Raw genomic sequence first — 18,641 nt, 5'->3', positions numbered from 1 at the left:
TTTTTCATCCTACAGCTGCAAGCACTTAAGTTAATTCCAGTCCTACTGTGTATCATAAGGATGCGAAAATTATAAAAGTGTATACTTCTGCAAGTCTGATTTTCAGAAATTTGAATTATACTTCTCATACGTTAAGGTTTGTTCTGACAAATTGTGAAGTATGAGGAATGTTTTATTTGTAGTTTCTTCTTCTTAGGAAAAATCTTCTTTAAATAACTTAGTTTCTTCTAATGCACGTCACTGCTCATTGTTTGTCTTGTGTGTATGATTATTTTAATATTTCTTTCAGGGTTATGGCCCCTGGTACTGCTTTAAGGAGGTTTGCATGACTGCTTTCTCAAAACCTCCTAGATGATGTTAAAAATGAGATTTTAAATTCTCCCTTGACTGGACATTGTGTTTTGTCCCTGTCCTGCAGAGGTATTGAAAGGGGTAAAGCTGGTCCAGGAATCTGTAAGATTTTTCAGCCCTCCTTTTCCAAATTTTCCAAGGGATTATCTCCTCATCCAATTTTGCCAGAAAATGGAATAAACAGTCTAAACAAAATTCTGGTAAACATGTTTAAGAAGAAATGGCGGGGGGGGGGGGCTCCAAAAAGCAGTCCCGAACATTGGTCAATTCCTGCCTTCTCTTAACTTCACTCCTTCTCCACCTGAACATTATTCTGCATGTATTGTTCCCACAAATTTCATCTTTAGTTTAGCTTACTTACAATATTTACCTTAATTACACTTGAATTAGATGTTAATTTTACCTTTCTAGTAAGTCATAACAAGGACAGTCCAACAAGTCTGAATGACTGCTCAAGAGACCTTGCGACTCTTATCTGCTCCATTTTTTCGTCCAGAAAGTCTAAATCTTTATTTTTCTGTGTGGCAACTGATTGTTTCAAAGAAATGGATTCTGAAAATCATTCATCAGGATTATAGATGACAGTGGGAGGAAATTCCTCTTTTCCATGGGGTTATTCCTCATCCTCCATATCAGACTGTTTTGTTTCCCCCTTAGTGTTCTTCATGTTTCACTGTTGCAGTCATTACATTTGGGTAATCCTGCTGGCAGGTTGCCCTCAGCCAGCCTGAATTCCAAAGTCTTGGGTCCTGCGTTGGCTGTTGTCACCCCTTCCCTGACGTCAGGGGTATAAAAGATGCGGCCAACGCCATTTCCTTTAGTCTTTCTTGCCACACGGTGCCCGAAGCAGAAGCAGTTCGCAAGTGCCGGTCAGCCGACTCCTGAGATTTTCGTGTTCGTGTTTCAGATCCGAAGTCTTCAATAAAGCTAAGTACCTCGTTGGGGAAACTTTTTTCTTGCTCCAGACCAATGTCAGAAAAAGTTAATAATTGTATTTCTTGTGGGAAGCAAATACCTTATAAGGATTTTCATTCTTACTGTATTCCTTGCCTAGGCCCTGATCACAATGTTTCTGGTTGTCGGTTTTGTGCTAGATTTAACCAACTCACTATTAAGCGTGGGTATGATTTTGCTTTAAACTATTTTGGACGCCAGTTTAATTATCCAGAAATGTCATCGGATAGCCGTCCGACTACCGGAGTTCACAAGAAACGCAAAGAAAAGGAAAAAGATGGACAACTGAGGCCCAAAACCGACTACAAAGCTTCTCCTAAGCCAGTTGCCAGTTCTCAGTGAGGCGCTTTCGCAGCCCCTGACGCCCGCTATTTTAGAGTCGCAGGCCGTTACAGACTCCCACGTGGAGTCGGCCATGCTGCTGGAAACTCAAGGTATTGGAGCCTTGGATATTATCCCTTCAGATGAGTCCGGAGCCGCTGAGCACGCACCGGCTTCTGAGGGTGTATTCAGACCTAAACATCTTTACATCAAACCGACTTCAGCTTCACAGGCAAAGACCAAAGCAAACTCAGGAGCCACGTGGTCAGGCCTCTAAGCCCAAAAAACAGATGCTCAAAATGGCCGAAGACTTGATTACCTTGATGAGGGGTTCCCATCACCCTCCTGATAAGAGGCCTAGGCAAGAGACTGACTATGAATCTTCTGATCAGGTTTCCATTTCTTCTGATTCCTCTTTTGATCAGGAATATTCTCTTCCCCCCTATGAGGATTCTGATGCTGAAGAAATCTATACCTTCAGCTTCTCCTCCTGAGGACTATTCTTTTAGGGAAACCTTACATACCATGAGGGAGCATTTCCACTGGGAGAGACAAGATTTTTCAGAATCTGTAAAGAGGCTCAGGGATTTCCTTTTACTACCTCAACACAAGCCACTAGCCATCCCACCTGTGTGAGACATTGTAGATGATGTGTTTTCGGAGTCTAGTCTTACCCCTGACTCCTTACCTCTAGCTCCTTTTAAGTCTGACAGATATTACAGGGTTCCTGACTCTCATAAATTCCTTTTTAAAAACCCTGCTGCAGACCCAGAAACTATTTCTCAGGGTCCCAAAGGAGTTAAGGCTTCCGCTGCAAAAAAACCCTACCCCCTCTGACAGAGATTCTAGGGCACTGGATAGATGGGGAAAAAAGGTTTACACATCTGCTCTGCTACCTTGGCTACAAGGGCCTTAAACTGTCAGTTTCATATGCTCATATATCAGCAACATGTCATGGCATTGCTTAAACAGAAAATGTTGTTAACCTCTGAATGTGCAGAAAACAAGGAAATGCAGGATTTACTGCATGCAGCTGAACAAGTTGGAAAGCATACTTTGCAATGTGGATATGATTCTTTAGAGTCCTCCTGCAGGGCCACAAGTTACAGGGTCTGTAATTAGGAAGCATGCTTGGTTAAAGGAACAAAATCTGCCTGATCATGTTAAAGTTAAATTGTTGGATGCACCTTTACAGCATGATACTTTGTTTGGTGTTAAGGCAGAAGAGGTGTTAAAGAAAATGGAGGACAAAGCTAAATCTATGCAAATGGTCAAAGATTTTTTTTACAAGTACAGCCACCTAGGTTTAGCAGACACTGGCCAACAAAGAATTGGTCCTTTCCTATGTCAGATAGACCTCAAAGGGGCAGATCCAGACGCCTTAGAAGCAGATCCCACGCGCAAGGTTCATACCACTCAAATCAATGGGGGGCTTCTACCTCCAAAGTTGAAGAAGACAAATCTCAACCATACAGGAAACAGTCCCAGTGACTTCCCCCTGCCTGCACTAAGCACGTATCTCCTGGCAGCACCCATAGGGGGGAAAATTAGCACTTTTTTCACAAAATTGCCACATTATAACCCAGGACAAATGGGTCTTAAATATCGTGTCACAAGGCTACAAGCTCCATTTCCATACCCTGTCAAAGGCAAATGGCTGGCCAGATCTGCCAAAAAATCATGGGCAGAGGCACAAAAACAAGTCTCATCCCTCATAGTCATGGGGGCCATTCAACAAGTACCAGAGCAAGAGCAGGGACAAGGATTTTACTTGACTGTTCTTGGTACCCAGAAAGGACAAGGCCTGGAGGCCAATACTGGACCTATCTATTTTAAACACATTCCTGGATATACCAAAATTCAAGATGTTGACTTTGCAGCAGCTCCTGCCCATGCTGGGCAAGGACACTTGGCTTGTGACTTTAGACCTAAAACAGGCACACCTGCATGTCCCAATCAGACAAATATGCAGAAGATACCTCAGATTCAAGGCTAGCTCAATGCATTACCAATTCTCTGCACTGCCCTTTGGCTTATCTACTGCACCCAGGGTCTTTACAAAGTGCCTGGCACCAGTAATTGCATTCTGCAGACAAAGAGGAATACAAATATATCCTTACTTGGACGACTGTCTAATTCAAGCAGAGAACAAGGACATTCTTCTACAGCATCTGGTGTTTGTGAAAAGACTTCCAACATGCCTAGGGTACACAGTCAACGAAAATAAATCAAAACTAGTACCCTCTCAAGAGATAATATTCCTGGGTGCAAGCTTAAATACAACTGCCCAGATGGCTTATCTCACACCAGACAATCAAAGGCAACTGACTATCTATTTCAAAATTTTGGCAACAAAGGCCCAGTTATCTGCAAGAAAAATTTTGCAGGCTTTGGGCTTCATGGCATCCTGCATCCTAATTCCATATGCAAGACTGCATATGAGGTAACTTCAGTGGTACCTAAAAAGTGTTTGGACTCAACATTGCCACAGCCTGGAAACTATGAATGTGAAATTGTTCAATCTTGACGTTTGTTCTTACACACAGGTTCGGAGCCGATCCCCAGCTCCGAGTCGGCCGCATCACTAGCTCCGCATCTTCGAGAAAGCTCGAGACACAGTAATATCCCATGATCCTCAGGTGCTAACCCTCAGATCTAGTTTGCCGCTAGCAGCAGATCGCATTGAGAGGCTCGGGCCAGTATATTTTTTTCTACTTTCTTGATATATAGTTCTCTTTTCTACAGATTTATAGTCATATTTTAGTGTTTAAATAAGTAATATAGTATAGGGTGTTATTTGTGAGTATTTGGACTAGTTTAGTTAGTTTAAATTTTCTCTAGTTAAGGCCTTCGGGTTTTTTCTGTCAGGATTGACAGTATTTTAAAAATTTTTTGCCTTAACTTTCTCCTTTTTATTCTATATATATATATATATATATATATATATATATATATATATGTATATCATAGTGTGCTGTGTGTTTTGCATTTTTATATATATATTAGGTTAGATTTAAATTGTTTATTATTATTCCAAACTTTAAAATTATTACACTTAGTATTATATAGTGTTTTTTCTTAAGTGTGCTGTGTTTTTTGGATTTTTTACTTCAAAATGTCAGAAAGCCAAATCTGGTTTTAAAAGGTGTCAGTGCGGACAGAAGATGTCCATTACTGACAACCACTCATCCTGCGTCTACTGTCTTGGCCATCTCCACTTGCAAGAAGACTGTTCCATTTATCATTCCTTTAGTGGGAAGGTCATGCTGGAAAGACGCAGGAAGTTGGTTGACAGAGGGTTGCTTAAACCCGATTTTCAGGAGGCCCTGGACAAGGCTGAACAGGTATCCAAGTCTTCGAAGGGGTCGAAGTCTTCAAGAGTGTCTGAGCCCAAGTCATCGGCTCTGAGCACCTCTTTTCAGATTCGGACGCCAGCTCCTATGACCTTGGTGCCAGGTGTCGAAAGTTTATCTCTGACCGAGGTTCAGGTCTTGGAGCCGGTGTCAGAGGTACCACCGTCTGCTATCCTTCGCTCGGTGACGGCTTTGATCCCTTCGGCCCGTCCGAGGCCACTTTCCAACTCCGATGTGGACCGAGTGGTACAGAAGCTTATGGAGAACTCGGCTTTGTCCAAATTAATCGAGGTTTCGTCCCAGCTGGTTTCGAAACTCGAGACTATTCCTGTTCCCTCAACACTTCCTCCTCCGAGACCCGTCGAGTCATCGGAGCTAGGAATCGAAGAACCGATGATTGTAGAGCCCTCGGTGCCGAAGCCTCCAGTAGTGCTATCGGCTCCATTGACCTCGACTCCTTCGGAACCAGCCGGAGAGTCTCAGAGCCGAAGATCTTTCCTAGGTTCCGGGGGGTGATAGTCGAACCGAGATATCGGTTCCGACTCTTCCCCTCGGCTCAGATCAGTTCGGATCCGTCCTCGGTGTCAGAGCCCATGGTTCCGATTCCGGAGAAACAACCTCCTCCTTTGGATCGGGTCGGGGCACCGGTGCCTTTGACATCATGAGGAAGGTCTTGTCTGATCAGACACATACTTCATCAGTATCTTCGTCTCCTTCCCAAAAGGTCCGCATTCTGCTTCTGTGCCTTCGGCTCCTACCAAGCGTCGAGACCCAGTGCCTCAGAAGTCCCCACAGGGCGACTCTGGTTCCTCAGATGCATCCCCAGAAGCTCCCGCTGAGGATGTTCCGAGGAAACGATTGTGCAAGAAGGAGGCACATAGATTCCCCCCGGGAATCTCTCACATCTGATACCGATTTAGATGAAACAGAAGGGTCCCCCTCTGAGGATGTCTCGTTTGCAGACATTTTGGAAATCCTGAAACAAAAAGGGGGAACTGGCAAACTCTTAACCCTTCTGTGGATGAATCGGTCTTTCTGAAGGCATTTGGAACTCAACCTTCTACCTCCTGGGTGACTCCGCCATTTGACGATCTCATGGATCTAATAGCCCGGAGGGCTTGGGAAACGCCCGATACAGTGGAACCAGTCTCTTGTAAGCCAAATAAATACATGACGGCCCCCCAGGACAAATCTTATCATACAAAAGGGGTTCCCGTGGATACTATGGTGGTGGCGGCGGCCACTAAGAAGAGATGTCTGAATCATCTTCCTCTGTCCATCCTCCTAATAAGGATTCTAGGATGATGGACAGATATGGGAAGCGCATATTTAGTTCGGCGACTTTTTCCATCCGATCACTCAACTACCTTACGCATTTCACGCGTTTACAGAGAGATCTCATTAAGGAACTGGGAGATGCTCTTCAGGGACACACAGATGCTGCTGTCGCAGAGAAAGTGACAGCGCAACTTAACACCCTAAACTCCATAGTCAACTCGTCCATGAGGCTGATTTCATACGCAGCCGAAGGGTCGAGTAGAGCGGCAGCTTCAGCGATCGCCCTGAGAAGGCAATCCTGGTTGCGCTTATGCTCCTTTGCGGAAGCCTTTAAGTCTTCCTTTGCCAACGCCCCCTTTGATGGTGCCTCCTTGTTTGGGCCCAAAGTAAAGGAGACTCTCACGAGGTGTGAACAAGAAGGGAAGACCCTGTCTGCCGTAGGGGTCCATTTTTCCATCCCATCTAGACCCTACCCTAAAGGGCAACGAGGAGGAAAAATGTGGTTCCGAAAGACTCCGGGATCTTTTCAGCACACCCAAAGTGATGCCCCCTCCAGAGGCAGAGGGGGGGGGGGGAGAAACTGAAGACGCTGCCCAGCCGGCAGAGGGGGTCCGCAAAATCAGGGCGACAGAGAGACTTTCTCTGGAAAGCCCTTCCAGCACTCCTGAGTGTAGGCCCGACTGTTCTACTCTGGAGGCAGTCGGGGGTCGCTTGCCTTTATACCCAGAGGCCTGGCTAAATCTTACATCAGATTCCTGGGTAAAAAGCATAGTTACCAGAGGCTACAACATTCCCTTCATCAAAATGCCACCCGACTCCAAAAAGCTCCCAGACGTTCCACCCAGTCTGCGAGACCAGGCAACCGTAGAGATAGGAAGGTTGTTCGAAAACAGAGTCATCCAACCAGTCCCGGTGGACCAAATAGGATCCGAAACTTACTCAAGGTTCTTTTTAGTTCCAAAGAAAACAGGGGACTGGAGGAAAATTTTAGACTTCAGCAAATTAAATACCTTTGTGAAAAAGGAAAAGTTCCGGATGGTCACGCTACAGTCAGTCCTTCCCTTTCTGCAGAAGGGCGACTGGATGTGCTCTATAGATCTCAAAGACGCGTACTACCATATCAAGATGGTGACATTCGTCGGGAGTTCCTCACACCTTCCTCAGAGATCACCTGCGCTTCCGGCTGGGAGCCAATCATTTCCAGTTTCGCGCTCTGCCCTTTGGTCTCACCTCAGCCCCCAGGGTGTTCACCAAATGCATGGCAGTAGTAGCGTCTCACTTGAGACGAAGGGTGTTTATCTAGACTGGCTCCTATCTGCCACCACCGAGTATCGTCTTCTACAAGCCAGGGATTACACCATCAGTCTCTGCTCTTCGCTAGGCATAACGGTGAATTTTGGAAAATCTGTCTTATCGCCGTCACAGCGCATCTTATTTATAGGAGCACAGCTAGACACCTCCCTGGTTCAAGTTACTCTTCCCCCACCAAGAGTATCAGACCTCAGGCATCAAATTTCAGTCCTTCTACACAGTAAGATAGTCCCTGCATGACAAATATTAAGAGTACTAGGCTTGATGGCAGCCTCCCTTATTGTAGTTCCTTTAGGCAGGATGCATATGAGGATTCTTCAATGGATGCTATTCGCCCAGTGGTCGTATCGACAACTTCCACTGTCTCACGAAATCTTGATCACGAATTTTTGCAAGAAGGATCTCTTGTGGTGGATACACAGTCAAGAGCTAACACTAGGACGACCGTTTGTATTACCCAGTCCGATAGCAACTCTAACCATGGACGCTTCCCTGATAGGGTGGGGGGGATTCTTTCAGGGACAAACAGTCCAAGGTCAATGGTCCAACTTGAAGTACAATCTGCACATCAATGTTCTAGAGCTGAGGGCAGTGTTTCTAGCCTCGGGGAACAGTGACAGTTCAGACAGACAACATGTCAGTAGTCTGGTACATAAACAAGCAAGGGGGAACCAGATCTTACCTGTTATGCAGAGAGGCCCTCAGAATTTGGCAATGGGCAAAGTCCACTGGACGCTTTCTGATAGCAACGCACATCCCGGGGACTTCCAACATAATTGCAGACAGGTTGAGCAGAGCCATCCTGTTCCCTCACAAGTGGTCCCTCAAACCTCAAGTGGCGGAAGAGATCTTCCGCAGATGGGGCCAGCCTTGCTGCGACCTGTTTGCATCCCCATTGAATGCCAAATGCAGAAGCTACTTTGCCCTGTTACCCCCTCCAGGGGGTGTCCCCAGGGACGCACTGGTATACGATTGGCCCCCCAGGTCTCCTTTACGCTTTTCCTCCTGTTCCACTAATTCCCAGGTTTTTACAGAAAGCCAAACGTCTGGACAGGACCATAATACTGATAGCCCCATTTTGGCCTCGACAAATCTGGTTTCCCTTCCTTCAATCTCAACAAGTGCAGGAACCATGGATGCTGGACCCGGAGCCAGACCTGTTGACACATTCGTCGGGAGTTCCTCAATTCCCTCAAACTGACAGCTTGGATGCTCCACTTCCCATCTTAGCCAGGTCGGAGTTACTATCCCTTGCAGTACAACATATTATTGTATCTTCTCACAAACCATCTACAAGGAAATTGTACAACAGCAAATGGAACCGTTTTGCGCACTGGGCCTCCAAACAAGGTATAGATCCATCCGGGGCTCCAGTACACAAGATACTAGATTTTCTTACCACACTTTTTCAAGAAGGAGCATCAACATCCACTATAAGGGTTCAACTGGCGGCTATATCCAGTTTTCATATTGGCCGTGAAGATGGTTCTCTTATGTCCCACAGGCTTTGTAAAGCCTTCATGAAAGGTACCTTTCACCTCCGTCCATCCTTTCGTAATCCAATAGCCCCTTGGAGTCTTAATCTCATGCTGTCACAACTTATGTTGCCCCCATTTGAACCAGCAGCCACAACTCCGTTAAAATTTCTTTCGTAGAAAACACTTTTTCTGGTTACCATCACTTCCACCAGGAGAGTTTCAGAGTTACAGGCTCTATCTATCCGACCCCCGTACATGATTTTTCATCCAGATAGAGTAACCTTGCACACCAATCCGTCCTTCCGAAGGTTTGTTAGATGTCCTTCAAGGATGCATCTGCAGTCATAACATATGGGTTGTCCTTTCTCAGGCAGCCCTTTGGTCGGCCGGATTCCAAAGTCTGGGTCTGGCCTCGGCAGATGTCGCACTTTCCCCGACGTCAGAGTGCCTGGGGTATAAAAGCATCAGCCGACGCCATTTTCCTCAGTCTTTCTTGCCGCGTGGTGCCCGAAGCAGAAGCAGTTCGCAAGTGCTGGTCTGCCGGCTCCTGTGATTCAGCTGCCGAAGACTTCGAAAAAGCTAAGTACCATGTTGGGGACTCTTTCTTGCCTCAGCCGATGTCAGATAAAGTAAATAATTGTTTAACTTGTGGGAAACAAATACCTCATAAGGATTTCCACTCTTACTGCCTCCCTTGCTTAGGCCCAGACCACGACGTCTCGGCCTGCTCAGCCTGTGCTTCCTTCAACCGATGAACTCTTAGACGTCGGTCGGAGTTTGCAGAGGAATTCTTTGGGGCTAATTTTGTGTACAAGATGCCGTCGGAGACTCCGACTTCGCATGTGGTTAAAAAACGGAAGGACAAGGACCGACACTCGCGGCCCGCGGTTTTGGCTGAAACCACGGTCAGGTCTACCGCGAGTGTCTCGGTTTCGGCTGAAACAGAGTCCTCGGTGCTTCCTATTTCCGAATCCACTCAACCGACTACCTTGGCCCCGGCTGAGTCAGTTATTGAATTACCTACTGAAACCGGTGTCCAGGAAATGTCTGACACCATTCCTTTAGAAAAGTCTACTCCTGCACGTGGTGCAGCCAGACCCCCTGCATCCATGTCCATTAAGGCTTTTTCTAGGGCTAAAGCTGCTAAACTTGCTAAAGCTTTGCCTCCCAAGATTACCTCTCAGAGGCCTTCTACTGGCTCTCAGATTCTCAGCCTAGCAGAGGATCTTATCTCTTTAATTAGAGGTTCTCAACCTCACCCGGACAGGGGCTCTCAACCACCACCAGACAAAAGGCTCAGGGTTGAGCCCTCTGACCCCCACTCTTCAGATGAGTCTACGGATGGATCTGTGTTGTCAGACCACCAGGAGGAGGCTTATTCGGCCTACGAGGATTCTGATGCTGAAGAATCTATTCCTTTGGCCTCCCCTCCTGAAGAGTTTTCATTTGGTGAGACACTGCACTCTATGAGAGAACATTTTCAATGGCAGGGCCAGGAATTTTCTGATTCTAGAAAGAGACTAAGGACCTTTTTACATTTACCTTAGCATAGGCCTTTAGCTATACCTCCTGTTTTGAATGTTATTGATGATGTGTACTCTGATGCTAGTACAGCCCCTGATTCTCTTCCTCCGGCCCCTGCCAAACCTGATAGATACTACAGGGTCCCGGATTCTCATCTACACCTGTACAAGGCCCACACTGCAGACCCAGAAACTATTTCCCAGGGCCCAAAAGGGGTTGCAGCTGCCACTGCTAAAAATCCTCTACCTTCTGAAAGGGAGTCTAGAGCTTTAGAGAGATGGAGAAAGAAAGTATATACTTCTGCAACTCTTTCTATGAGGGCATTAAATTATCAATTTCATATGATTCAGTACCAAGAGTATTTGTTAGATGAATTGCATAAGAAGCTTTCCTCTTCTGAACCCCTTGACCGTAAATCTCTTCAGGATCTGGTACATAACTCACAGCAGGTTAGCAACCATTTTTTGCAGTGTGGTTATGATGCACTGGAAGCTTCATGTAGGTCAGCTATGACAGGGGCAGTTATACGTAGGCATGCCTGGTTGAAGGAACAATCTCTACCAGACCATGTTAAAGCTAAGCTCCTGGATGCTCCAGTGGAAAAACAAAAATGATTTGGCTCCCAGGCTCAGGAGGTCTTAAAGAAGTTTGAAGAAAAGGCAAAATCGGTGCAAACAGTCAAGGACTTTCTGCAAGTACAACCACCGAGATTCAGCAGAAATTGGCCTACTAAGAATTGGTCCTTTCCAGACTCGGACAGATCCCAGAGAGGCAGGAACAGGCGTGCCAGAGGTAGAGGGCAAGCTAGAGGCTCCTACAGAGGCCGTCAGTGGCAGCCTCCCAACCAGAGAGGTAGTGCAGGAACAACAACAACAACTGCTACACCAGGACAGACTCAATGACTTTATTTTGACTCCATGACCAGGGCTCAATTAGAAGCACCATTGGGCAGAAAGCTTTCTTTATTCTCAAAAAATTGGCATTACATTACAAGGGACACATGGACACTGCAAATAATAGACAAAGGATACAGGTTCCATTTCCACACATTGCCAAAAAGAAAAGGAATGCCAGACCTGCCACCAAATCAGAGGGCAGAGGCCTTGAAGCAAATCACCAAATTAATACAAATGAAAGCCATAGAAAAGGTACCTCTTTCAGAACAAGGCCAAGGATTTTATTCCAGATTATTCCTTGTTCCAAGAAAAGAAAATCAATGGAGGCCTATTCTCGACCTGTCCGCACTGAATACTTACCTCATTGTGCCAAAATTCAAGATGCTGACCCTACAGCAGCTTCTTCCCATGCTGGGCAAGGAGTCTTGGCTGGGTGACTCTAGATCTCAAGGAGGCATACCTGCATGTCCCTATTCAACAAAGTTGCAGAAGACACCTCAGATTTCTTGCAGGATCAGAGCATTATCATTTCTCAGCATTGCCCTTTGGCTTATCTACTGCGCCCAGAGTATTCACGAAATGCCTGGCATCAGTAATTGCACACTGCAGACTTCAGGGGATTCAAATCTACCCATATCTGGACGACTGCCTTATACAAGCGGACAACAAGGAAATTTGTTAAAGGACTTGGACTATGCCATCCACCTATTACAGGCCTTGGGATACACAGTCAACATCCAAAAATCAAGACTTGTCCCATTCCCAAAGGATAACCTTTTTGGGTGCAGATCTAGACACAACCACCCAAATGGCCTTTCTCACAGAAGAAAAACAAAAACAACTTCCGGAGTACTTCAAGAATCTGACAAGACAAACTCAGCTGACTGCAAGGAAAATCCTGCAGGCCCTGGGTTACATGGCATCCTGCATAATTCTGATTCCACAAGCCAGGCTGCATATGAGAAAATTGCAATGGTACCTAAGGAGTGTATGGACTCAGCACAGTCACAGCTTAGAAACTTTGATCCCACTCATTCCTTGCCTTCAAAAGGAATTCCTGTGGTGGACTCAAGCCTGCCAGTCCAACAGAGGGTTGCCTTTCAACAAACCAAAAGCAAACCAAACCATCACCACGGACACTTCAGACCGAGGTTGGGGAGCACACATGAAGGACAAATGTATCCAAGGGCTGTGGTCTCAAGGACAGCTGCACATGCACATAAACCAAAGGAAATGCTGGCAGTGATACACGCAATCGAGGCCTTCAAACCTTTCCTTCATCAAGGCCACCTGCTAATAAGGACAGACAACACCACAGTTATGTGGTACATAAACAAGCAAGGAGGCACGCATTCCTACCCTCTATGCAGACTGGCCATGAATCTATGGGAACTTTGCTTGAAACTCAATATACAACTACAGTCCCAGTTCGTGCCAGGGAAAGACAATACACTGGCAGACAGCTTAAGCAGAACTACCATGGATGCACACGAATGGATGCTGCACCCAGACATCTTCTTACTCATAACACAATCATGGGGAAGGCCGGAGATAGATTTGTTCGCCTCACCCCACAATCATCAACTGAAGACATTCTGCTCAAGGACATACCACCCACAAGCATGGAAGGTGGACTCTCTTTCTTTCAGCTGGAAAGCTCGAAAAGTCTGTGCTTTCCCACCACTCCCATTAATGTCCAAGGTTTTACTGAAGATCAGGGCAGAACAGCCAAGAGTGATTCTGATAGCTCCAGACTGGCCAAGGCAGCACTGGTACCCACTGTTGAAGAGCATGTCACAGACGAAACCGTGGCCTCTCCCCCTATGGCCACTTCTTCTGACGCAGAACAATTTCAAGATCCTGTATCCCAACCTGAAAACCTTGCAGCTAACTGCCTGGAGAATACCATGACTCCTCCTCAGAATAGCTTATCCCAGAGAGTAAAGGACATTATTATGGAAGCTCGCCGGCCTTCCACAAGGAAGGCATACTCAGCAAAATGGAAAAGATTTCTCATTTGGAACACAACAAAAGGCCTAGATGTGACAGTGATGAGCATGGCACATATACTGGAATACTTAGCAGAATTGTTCCACAATGGCCTGTCTTATTCTTCCATTAAGATACATGCCTCAGCAATTTCAGCAGAATACAATGTTAATCCACCTGTCTTCTCGCATCCTCTCTTAAGACAATTTCTGAGAGGAATCAAAAACATCAATCCTCCAAGGAAACCACCTTTACCTACTTGGGACCTTAACTTTGTGCTGGAGAAACTAACACTTCCTCCCTTTGAACCAGCAGCATCGGTGGATCTACAGTTTCTGTCTTGGAAAACTGCATTCCTTCTGGCCATAACTTCAGCAAGAAGAGTATCTGAGTTACAAGCTTTAATGGCAGTGCAGCCATTTCTTATTTTTCATCAAGACAGAGTTTCATTGAGAACCAATCCTACTTTTATGCCAAAGGTAGTATCTAGGGTATCCTTGAACCAAGCAATTCACTTGCCTACATTCTTCCCAAATCCACAAAATAAAGGGGAGAAACTTCTACACACTCTGGATATACACAGACAATTACGCTGCTATTTGGACAGAACTATAAGTTACAGAAAGGCTAACCAACTGTTTGTAGCATATGCTGCTGGGGCACAAGGAAAAGCAATTTCCAAACAGACAATTTCAAAATGGATAGGAAATTGCATTCGTTTTTGTTACTCCTTTCACGGAAAGACTGTTCCTGCAAACATTAGGCCTCATTCCACGAGAGCCACAGCCACCACTACAGCCTTCCTAAGAGGGGTGGCTACCAAGGACATTTTAGAAGCTGCTACATGGAGCTCCGTGCATACATTTGCCAAGCATTACAGTTTACCTTTATACTCCAGATCCAGAGCAGGTTTTGCTACAGCAGTCCTGCAGGGTATCTTAACTACACCATACTTTTCTTAGTACCTCCACCCCCAGATTGGCTATGGTATTCTACTCATATGTTATGACTGAAGATGCATCCTTGAAGGACATAGTACAGTTTTGTACCTACCATAAATGTAGATGTCCGATAGTTATGCATCTGCAGTCAGGTTTACCCTCCCTCCCTCCTTCCCCTCTGTGGTATTCCTAGGGTGCTTACCCCTCCATTAGCTAGCTGGGGGAATCTGATGTCCTTCAAGGATGCATCTGCAGTCATAACAAATGGGTTGTCCTGTCGTCAGGCAGCCCTTCGGTCGGCCGGATTCCAAAGTCTGGGTCCGGCTTCGGCTGATGTCGCACTTCACCCGACGTCATCTCTGCTGGTCTTCGGGTATAAAGGCATCAGCCGACGCCATTTTCCTCAGTCTTTCTTGCCGTGGCCAAGCAGAAGCTGTTCGCAAGTGCCGGTCGGTCAGATCCAGAGATTACTACTACCGAATACTTCTTGAAGACTTCTAAAAGCTAAGTACCCGTTGGGGACTCTTTCTTGCCTCAGCCGATGTCAGAAAAAGTCAATAACTGTTTAACTTGTGGGAAACAAATACCTCATAAAGATTTCCACTCTTACTGCCTGCCTTGCTTAGGCCCAGACCACGACGTAGCAGCCTGTTCAGCCTGTGCTTCCTTCAACCGAGCGCTTACGCGTCGGTCGGAGTTTGCTGAACAATTTTTGGCTCAGATTTTGCGTACATTATGCCGTCGGATCCTCCGACTACCCAAATTGTTAAAAAACGCAAAGAAAAAGACCGACACTCGCGGTCCGCGGTTTCGGCGGAAACCACGGTTAAGCAAGCCGCGAGTGTCTCGGTTTCGGCCGAAACCGAGAAACCGGTCAACCTTCAGCCGAATCCATGACTACTACTGAGGCTCCTGCTACCTTAGTTGAATCGGCCTCTGAAGTTTTGCCTACTACTGTGGTTCCTAGTGATTTATCAGACACCATCCCTTTGGATGTCTCTACCCCAGCACGTGGTGCTGCTAGGCCTCCTGCAGCCATGTCTATTAAGGCCTTTGCCAGGGCTAAAGCAGCCAAAACTGTTAAATCAGTGCCTGTTAAGCCCCCCTCACACAGGCCCTCTTCTAGTTCACAAATGCTTACTCTGGCAGAGGATTTAATATCCTTAATTAGAGGATCCCAATCTCACCCAGACAGGGCCTCTCAGCCCCCAGAAAAGAGACCTAGAGCAGAGCCCCCCGAGCCAGTGTCCTCTGATGATTCTTCGGATGACTCAGACATTACAGATCAGCCAGAGGCTCCTTTTTCTACTTATGAAGATTCCGATGCTGAAGAATCCATTCCATCTGTGTCCCCACCAGAGGAATTTTCCTTTGGAGAAACCTTACATGCCATGAGAGAACAATTCCAATGGCAGGGACAAGATTTCTCAGATTCAAGAAAAAGGCTTAGGACTTTTCTGCACTCACCACAGCATAGGCCCTTAGCTATACCTCCAGTACTGCCTGTTGTGGATGATGCATTTAATGATGTTTGCACTGCTCCTGATACTTTACCTCCAGCCCCTGCCAAACCAGATAGATTTTACAGGGTGCCAGAAACTCATCACCACCTATACAAGGCCCCACTTGCAGATCCTGAGACTATATCCCAGGGGCCTAAGGCAGTGGCCTCGACTTCAGCAAAAAACCCTATTCCTTCTGAAAGGGAATCCAGGTCATTAGAGAGATGGGGGAAAAAAGTTTACACCTCTGCTACTCTCTCAGCTAGAGCTCTAAACTGTCAGTTTCATATGATCCAATACCAAGAGTTTATGCTTGATCAGTTAACTAAGAAGCTGTCCTCTGATGACTCCTTAGATAAGAAATATGTTTTAGAAATGGTGAATAACATTCAGCAGGTTAGTAACCATTCTTTAAAATATGGCTATGATGCACTGGAGGCTTCATTTAGATCAGCCATGACTGGCACAGTGATAAGAAGGCATGCATGGTTGAAAGAACAGGTCTTGCCGGATCATGTTAAAGCAAAGCTGTTAGATGCTCCTATGGATAAGGCCAGTTTATTTGGTACACCTGCTCAGCAAGTAATGAAGAAAATGGAAGAGAAGGCAAAATCTGTACAAACAGTTAAGTATTTCTTACAGGTTCAGCCCCCAAGGTTTAGCAGGAACTGGCCTGCCAAAAATTGGTCCTTTCCAGACTCCTCAAAATCTCAAAGAGGCAGGAATAGACACTCTAGAGGCAGAAATCAATCCAGAGGAGGTGCCTACAGAGGACGACAGTGGCAAGGCAATAACCGAGGCACAGACACAACCACTGCCACTGCAACAGGACAAACACAGTGACTTGGCTCTGACACTGCCTACCAGGGAGCAAATAGCAGCACCTTTAGGCGGAAAGTTAGCCTTATTTTTGAAAAATTGGAACTATATCACAAAAGACAAATGGATTTTGCAAACCATAGACCAAGGCTACAGGTTCCACTTCCACACCTTACCAGTAAAAAGAGGAATGCCAAACCTACCTCCAAATCAAAAAACAGAAGCTCTAAAGCAGATAGCTCAATTAACAAAGATGAGAGCTGTGGAAAGAGTACCAATAACAGAACAGGGCAAAGGATTCTACTCCAGACTCTTCCTAGTACCAAAAAAAGAGAAAAGTTGGAGACCTATTCTCGACCTGTCCGTCTTAAACACATACATCATTGTCCCAAAATTCAAAATGCTGACCCTACAGCAAGTTCTTCCCATGCTGGGCAAGGAGTATTGACTGGTAACTCTAGATCTCAAGGAGGCATACCTGCACGTCCCCATACGACCAAATTGCAGAAGATACCTCAGATTTCTTGCAGGATCAGAGCATTATCAATTCTCAGCATTGCCCTTTGGCTTATCTACTGCGCCCAGAGTATTCACAAAATGTCTGGCATCAGTAATCGCTCACTGCAGGCTACAGGGAATCCAAATTTATCCATACCTGGACGACTGCCTGTTACAAGCTGGCAACAAAAGCAAGCTGACAACAGATTTACAAAGAGTCATTTGCTTACTACAAGCCCTGGGATACAGAGTCAATTTAAAAAAGTCAAGACTGATACCATCCCAAACAAGAACATTCTTGGGTGCGGAATTGGACACAGTAAAACAAATGGCATTCCTAACTGCAGAAAAACAAGAACAACTCCCTCTTTACTTCTTGGCATTAACAAAACAGAACAAACTAACAGCAAGAAAAGTACTGCAGGCCTTGGGCTTCATGGCATCATGCATAATCCTGGTCCCACATGCCAGACTGCATATGAGAAAACTACAGTGGTACCTAAAGAATTTATGGTCTCAACACAGGCACAGCTTAGAAACCGAAATCCCACTAATCCCATGCCTGAAACAGGAGTTCCTATGGTGGGCTCAAGCATGCCAGTCAAACCCAGGCTTGCCCTTCCACAACTTTCAAGCAAGCCAAACCATCACAACGGACGCCTCAGACCTAGGCTGGGGCCCGCACATGTTGGACAAATGCATACAAGGATTGTGGACTCCAGACCAGCTGCACCTGCACATAAACCAAAAAGAAATGCTGGCAGTAAAACTAGCAATCCAGAAATTCAGACCATTCCTCAAAGAAGGCCATTTAATGATAAGGACAGACAACACCACAGTCATGTGGTACATCAACAAACAGGGAGGCACTCATTCATACCCCCTATGCAGAATGACTCTGGACCTTTGGAATATGGCTCTGAGCTACAACATCCAGTTACAGGCAATATTTGTGCGGAAAAGAAAACATCCTAGCAGACATGTTAAGCAGAACCACCTCGGATGCTCACGAATGGATGCTACATCCGGACATCTTCAAGGCCATCACAAAGAAATGGGGAATGCCACAAATAGACCTATTCGCATCCCCACTCAATCACCAGCTCAAAAAATTCTGCACAAGGGCATACCACCCACTTGCATGGAAGGTGGACTCTCTATCCTTCAGTTGGAAAGGCCTGACAGCATATGCATTTCCACCTCTTCCTTTGATGCACAAGGTACTACTGAAAATCAAAGAGGAACGTCCAAGGATAATCCTGATAGCTCCGAATTGGCCAAGACAACACTGGTATCCATTGCTGAGGAGCATGTCTCAGGGGAGAATGTGGTCAATACCCCTGATGCCTTTGATGTTAACTCAGAACAACTACAACATCATGCACCCAAACCTAAAAACCTTGCAACTGACTGCCTGGAACATCAC

This window comes from Protopterus annectens, chromosome 8.part0, assembly GCF_019279795.1.
Source record: "Protopterus annectens isolate FY-2018-M chromosome 8.part0, PAN1.0, whole genome shotgun sequence".
Taxonomy (NCBI): domain Eukaryota; kingdom Metazoa; phylum Chordata; order Ceratodontiformes; family Protopteridae; genus Protopterus; species Protopterus annectens.
The sequence above is the reverse complement of the archived record's forward strand: the minus strand, read 5'-3'. Positions refer to the sequence as shown.